The sequence below is a fragment of the Mesoplodon bidens genome (genome assembly GCF_964165515.1).
Source record: "Mesoplodon bidens genome assembly, chromosome: 19".
NCBI classification, from domain to species: Eukaryota; Metazoa; Chordata; class Mammalia; order Artiodactyla; family Ziphiidae; genus Mesoplodon; species Mesoplodon bidens.
In genome coordinates, this window is record NC_138179.1 from 54849590 (window position 1) to 54857136 (window position 7547).

General features: G+C 41.6%; 1 long non-coding RNA gene across 1 annotated transcript in view; it reads left to right on the top strand.

Annotated features, from left to right (window-relative positions):
• The window catches only part of LOC308607190, a 28656-nt gene extending 26018 nt beyond the window's left edge, over positions 1-2638 (top strand). The window contains exon 3 of the long non-coding RNA XR_014013974.1: positions 985-2638. This is a non-coding gene — a long non-coding RNA (uncharacterized lncRNA). The remainder of the gene's footprint in view (positions 1-984) is intronic.
• Positions 2639-7547: the final 4909 nt, after the last annotated feature.

Sequence of the window (7547 nt, forward strand, 5' to 3'; positions counted from 1 at the left end):
TCAGATCCCAGGGAGAGGACAGGGGTTGACTGCGTGAACACAGCCTGAAGGGGGCTAGTGCACCACAGCTAGCCGGGAGGGAGTCCGGGAAAAAGTCTGGACCCGCCTAAGAGGCAAGAGACCATCGTTTCGGGGTGTGCAAGGAGAGGGGATTCCTACCCCGTCTGCCCACAGAAGGCAGAGCACGGCCTAAACAAGCTCCAGAGATGGGCGCGAGCTGTGGCTATCAGCTTGGATACCAGAGACGGGCATGAAACGCTAAGGCTGCTGCTGCAGCCACCAAGAATCCTGTGTGCAAGCACAGGTCACTATCCACACCCTCCCGGGAGCCTGTGCAACTCGCCACTGCCAGGGTCCCGTGATCCAGGGACAACTTCCTCGGGAGAACACACGGCGCGCCTCAGGCTATTGCAATGTCACGCTGGCCTCTGCCACTGCAGGCTTGCCTCGCATTCCAATCATAACTACCATACCCCTCCTTCCCCCGGCATGAATGAGCCAGAGCCCCCTAATCAGCCACTGCTTTAACTCCGTCCTGTCTGGACGGGAACAGATGCCTGAGGGCGACCTATATGCAGAGGTTGGGCCAAAACCAAAGCTGAACCCCAGGAGCTGTGCGAACAAAGAAGAGAAAGGGAAATTTCTCCATGCAGCCTCAGGAGCAGCGGATTAAATCCCCACAATCAACTTGATGTACCCTAAATCTGTGGAATACCTGAATAGACAATGAATCACCCCAAAATTGAGGCGGTGGACATTGGGAGCAACTGTAGACTTAGGGTTTGCTGTCTGCGACTGACTTGTTTCTGATTTTTATATTTATCTTAGTAAAGTTTTTAGTGCTTGTTATCACTGGTGGATTTGTTTATTGGTTTGGTTGTGCTCTTCTTTTTTTATGACTTTTTTATTTTAATAATTTTTAAATTTTAATTAATTAATTGATTGATTGATTTTTCTTTCTTTTTTTCTCCCTTTTCTTCTGAGCTGCGTGGCTGACAGGGTCTTGGTGCTCCAGCCTGGTGTCAGGCCTGAGCCTCTGTGGTGGGAGAGCTGAGTTCAGGACACTGGACCACCAGAGACCTCCCGGCTCCATGTAATATCAGTTGGCAAGGGCTCTCCCAGAGATCTCCAGCTCTATGCTAAGACCCACCTCCACCCAACGGCCAGCAAGATCCAGTGCTGTACGTACCATGCCAAACAACTGGCAAGACAGGAACACAACCCCACCCATTAGCAGAGAGGCTGCCTAAAATCATACTAAGTTCAGAGACACCCCAAAACATACCACCAGACGCAGCCCTGCCCACCAGAAAGACAATATCCAGCCCCACCCACCATAACACATGTACCAGTCCCCTCCACCAGGAAGCCTACACAACCCACTGAACCAACCTTACCCACTGGGGGCAGACACCAAAAACAACGGGAACTATGAACCTGCAGCCTGCAACAAGGAGACCCCAAGCACAGTAAGTTAAACAAAATGAGAAGATAGAGAAATATGCAGCAGATGAAGGAGCAAGGCAAAAACCCACCAAACCAAACAAATGAAGAGGAAATATGCAGTCTACCTGAAAAAGAATTCAGAGTAATGATGGTAAAGATGATCCAAGATCTTGGAAATAGAATGGAGAAGATACAAGAAACGTTTAACAAGGACCTAGAAGAACTAAAGAGCAAACAAACAGTGATGAACAACACCATAAATGAAATTAAAAATTATCTAGAAGGAATTAATAGCAGAATAAAATAGTGGAAATAACTACTGCAGAGCAGAATAAAAAAAAAGAATGAAAAAGATTGAGGACAGTCTCAGAGACCACTGGGACAACATTAAACACACCAACATTTGAATTATAGGGGTCCCAGAAGAAGAAAAGAAAAAGAAAGGATCTGAGGAAATATTTGAAGGGATTAGTTGAAAACTTCCCTAAAATGGGAAACAGTCAATCAAGTCCAGGAAGTGCAGAGAGTCCCATACAGGATAAGTCCAGGAGAAACATGCCAAGACACATATTAATCAAACTATCAAAAATAAAATACGAAGAAAAAATATTAAAAACAGCAAGGCAAAAGCAACAAATAACATACCAGGGAATCCCCATAAGGTTAAGAGCTGATCTTTCAGCAGAAACTCTGCAAGCTAGAAGGGAGTGGCAGGACATATTTAAAGTGATGAAAGGGAAAAACCTACAACCAAGATTACTCTACCCAGCAAGGATCTCATTCAGATTTGATGGAGAAATTAAAACCTTTACAGACAAGCAAAAGCTGAGAGAGTTCAGCACCACAAAACCACCTTTACCACAAATGCTAAAGGAACTTCTCTAGGCAGGATACGCAAGAGAAGGGAAAGACCTACAATAACAAACCCAAAACAATTAGGAAAATGGTAACAGGAACATACATATTGATAATTACCTTAAATGTAAATGGATTAGATGCTCCAACCAAAACACATAGACTGGCTGAATGGATACAAAAACAAGAACCATATATATTCTGTCTGCAAGAGACCCACTTCAGATCTAGAGACACATATAGACTAAAAGTGAGGGGATGGAAAAAATATTCCATGCAAATGGAAATCAAAAGAAAGCTGGAGGGCTTCCCTGATGATGCAGTGGTTAAGAATCCGCCTGCCGGGCCTCCCTGGTGGCGCAGTGGTTGAGAGTCCGCCTGCCGATGCAGGGGATACGGGTTCGTGCCCCGGTCTGGGAGGATCCCATATGCCGCGGAGCGGCTGGGCCCGTGAGCCATGGCCGCTGGGCCTGCGCATCCGGAGCCTGTGCTCCGCAACGGGAGAGGCCACAAGAGTGAGAGGCCCGCATACCGCAAAAAGAAAAAAAAAAAAAAAAAAAAAGAATCCGCCTGCCAATGCAGGGGACACGGGTTCGAGCTCCGGTCCGGGAAGATCCCACATGCCACGGAGCAACTAAGCCCGTGCATCACAACTACTGAGCCTGCACTCTACAGCCTGTGAGCCACAACTACTGAAGCCCGTGTGCCACAACTACTGAAGCCCGTGCACCTAGAGCCTGTGCCCTGCAACAAGAGAAGCCACCATAATGAGAAGCCTGCGCCCTGCAACAAAGAGTAGTCCCCGCTCACTGCAACTAGAGAAAGCCCGTGTGCAGCAGTGAAGACCCAATGAGGCCAAAAATTAAATAAATGAATAAATAAATAAATTTAAAAAAGAAAGCTGGACTAGCAATTCTCATATCAGACAAAATAGACTTTAAAATAAAGACTATTACAAGAGACAAAGAAGGACACTACATAACGATCAAGGGATCAATCCAAAAAGAAGATATAGCAACTGTAAATATTTATGCACCCAACATAGGAGCACTTCAATACATAAGGCAAATGCTAACAGCAATAAAAGGGGAAACTGACAGTAACACAACAATAGTTGGGGACTTTAACACCCCACTTTCACCAATAGACAGATCATCCAAAATGAAAACAAATAAGGAAACACAAGCTTTAAATGACACATTAGACAAGATGGACTTAATTGATACTTACAGGGTATTCCATCCCAAAACAACAGAATACACTTTCTTCTCAAGTGCTCATGGAACATTCTCCAGGATAGATCATATCTTGGATCACAAATCAAGCCTTGGTAAATTTAAGAAAATTGAAATCATATCAAGTATATTTTCCGACCACAACGCTATGAGACTAGATATCAATTACAGGGGAAAAAAACTGTAAAAAATACAAACACATGGAGGCTAAACAATACACTACTAAATAACTAAGAGATCACTGAAGAAATCAAAGAGGAAATCAAAAAATACCCAGAAACAAATGACAATGAAAACACGACAACCCCAAACCTATGGGATGCAGCAAAAGCAGTTCTAAGAAGGAAGTTTATAGCAATACAATCCTACCTCAAGAAACAAGAAAAAGTCTCAAACAACCTAACCTTACACCTAAAGCAATTAGAGAAAGAAGAACAAAAAACCCCCAAAGTTAGCAGAAGGAAAGAAATCATAAAGATCAGAGCAGAAATAAATGAAAAAGAAATAAAGGAAACAATAGCAGAGATCAATAAAACTAAAAGCTGGTTCTTCGAGAAGATAAACAAAATTGATAAACCATTAGCCAGACTCATAAAGAAAAAAAGGGAGAGGACTCAAATCAACAGAATTAGAAATGAAAAAGGAAAGGTAACAGCTGACACTGCAGAAATAGAAAGACTCATGAGAGATTACAACAAGCAACTATATGCCAATAAACTGGACAACCTGGAAGAAATGGACAAATTCTTAGAAATGCAAAACCTTCCGAGACTGAACCAGGAAGAAATAGAAAATATAAACAGACCAATCACAAGCACTGAAATTGAAACTGATTTAAAATCTTCCAAAAAACAAAAGCCCAGGACAGGCGAATTCTATCAAACATTCAGAGAAGAGCTAACACCTATCCTTCTCAAACTCTTACAAAATATAGCAGAGGGAGGAATACTCCCAAACTCATTCTACAAGGCCACCATCACCCTGATACCAAAACCAGACAAAGATGTCACAAAGAAAGAAAACTACAGGCCAATATCACTGATGAACATAGATGCAAAAATCCTCAACAAAACACTAGCAAACAGAATCCAACAGCACATTAAAAGGATCATACACCATGATCAAGTGGGGTTTATCCCAGGAATGCAAGGCTTCTTCAATATACACAAATCAATCAATGTGATACACCATATTAACAAACTGAAGGATAAAAAACATATGATAAGCTCAACAGATGCAGAAAAAGCTTTTGACAAAATTCAACACCAATTTATGATAAAAACTCTCCAGAAAGTAGGCATAGAGAGAACTTACCTCAACGTAATAAAAGCCATATATGACAAACTCACAGCCAACATCGTTCTCAATGGTGAAAACTGAAAGTATTTCCTCTAAAATCAGAAACAAGACAAGGATACCCACGCTCACCACTATTATTCAACGTAGTTTTGGAAGTTTTAACCACAGCAATCAGAGAAGAAAAAGAAAGAAAAGGAATGCAAATCGGAAAAGAAGTAAAACTGTCACTGTTCACAGATGACGTGATACTATACATAGAGAATCCTAAAGATGCCACCAGAAAACTACTAGAGCTAATCAATGAATCTGGTAAAGTAGCAGGATACAAAATTAATGCACAGAAATCTCTTGCATTCCTATACAATAATGATGAAAAATCTGAAAGAGAAATTAAAGAAACACTCCCATTTACCATTGCAACAAAAAGAATAAAATACCTAGGAATAAACCTACCTAAGGAGACAAAAGACCTGTATGCAGAAAACTACAAGACAGTGATGAAATAAATTAAAGATGATACAAACAGCTGGAGAGATATCCCATGTTCTTGGATTGGAAGAATCAACATTGTGAAAATAACTCTACTACCCAAAGCAATCTACAGATTCAATGCAATCCCTATCAAACTACCAATGGCATTTTTCACAGAACTAGAGCAAAAAATTTCACAATTTGTATGGAAACACAAAAGACCTTGAATAGCCAAAGCAATCTTGAGAAAGAAAAACGGAACTGGAGGAATCAGGCTCCCTGACTTCACACTACACTACAAAGCTACAGTAATCAAGACAGTATGTTACTGGCACAAAAACAGAAATACAGATCAATGAAACAGGATAGAAAGCCCAGAGATAAACCCACGCACATATGGTCACTTTATCTTTGATAAAGGAGGCAAGAATATACAATGGAGAAAAGACAGCCTCTTCAATAAGTGGTGCTGGGCTTCCCTGGTGGCTCAGTGGTTAAGAATCCCCCTGCCAATGCAGGGGACACAGGTTCGAGCCCTGGTCCAGGAAGATCCCACATGCCGTGGAGCAGCTAAGCCCATGCACCACAACTACTGAGCCTGTGCTCTAGAGCCTGCGAACCACAACTACTGAAGCCCACACACCTAGATCCCATGCTCCACAACAAGAGAAGCCACCGCAGTGAGAAGCCCGTACACCGCAATGAGGAATAGCCCCCACTTGCCTCAACTAGAGAGAGCTCGCACGCAGCAATGAAGACCCAATGCAACAAAAAATAAATAAATAAATTTATTTATTTAAAAAAAGTGGTGGTGGAAAAGGACAGCTACATTTCATACATGTAAAAGTATGAAATTAGGGCATTTCCTAACACCATACACAAAAATAAACTCAAAATGGATTATAGACCTAAATGTAAGGCCAGACACTATACAACTCTTAGAGGAAAACATAGGAAGAACACTCTTTGACATAAATGACAGCAAGATCCTTTTTGACCCACCTCCTAGAGAAATGGAAATAAAAACAAAAATAAACAAATGGGACCTAATGAAACGTAAAAGCTTTTGCACAGCAAAGGAAACCATAAACAAGGCAAAAAAGACAATCCTCAGAATGGGAGAAAATATTTGCAAACGAAGCAACTGACAAAGGATTAATCTCCCAAATATACAAGCAGTTCATCCAGTTCAAAAAACAAACAACCCAATCCGAAAATGCCAGAAGATCTAAACAGACATTTCTCCAAAGAAGATACACAGATTGCCACCAAACACATGAAAGGATGCTCAACATCACTAATCATTAGAGAAATGCAAATCAGAACTACAATGAGGTATCACCTCACACCGGTCAGAATGGCCATCATCAAAAAATCTACAAACGATAAATGCTAGAGAGAGTGTGGAGAAAAGGGAACCCTCTTTCACTGTTGGTGGGAATGTAAATTGATAAAGCCACTATGGAGAACAGCATGCAGGTTCTGTAAAAAACTAAAAATAGACCCAGCAATCCCACTACTGGGCATATACTCTGAGAAAACCGTAATTCAAAAAGAGTCATGCACCCCAATGTTCATTGCAGCTCTATTTACAATAGCCAGGACATGGAAGCAACCTAAGTGTCCAACGATAGATAAATGGATAAAGAAGATGTGGCATACATATACAATGGAATATTACTCAGCCGTAAAAAGAAACGACATTGAGTTATTTGTAGTGAGGTGGATGGACCTAGAGTCTGTCATACAGAGTGAAGTGAGTCAGAAAGAGAAAAACAAATACCGTATGCTAACACATATATATGGAATCTAAAAAAAAAAAAGAAAAGAAAAAATGGTTCTGATGAACCTAGGGGCAGGACAGGAATAAAGATGCAGATGTAGAAAATGGACTTGAGGACACGGGGAGGGGGAAGGGTAAGCTGGGACGAAGTGAGAGAGTGGCATGGACATATACACACGACCAAATGTAAAACAGATAGCTCGTGGGAAGCAGCCGCATAGCACAGGGAGATCAGCTTGGTGCTTTGTGACCACCTAGAGGCGTGGGATAGGGAGGATGGGAGGGAGACGCAAGAGGGAGGGCATATGGGGATGTATGTATACATATAGCTGATTCAGTTTGTTATACAGCAGAAACACAACATTGTAAAGCAATTATACTCCAATAAAGATGTTAAAAAAAAAAAAGAGGAGGTGTCTTGGAATCAGATTTGGGTTCAAATTCCTGCTCTGCGAATT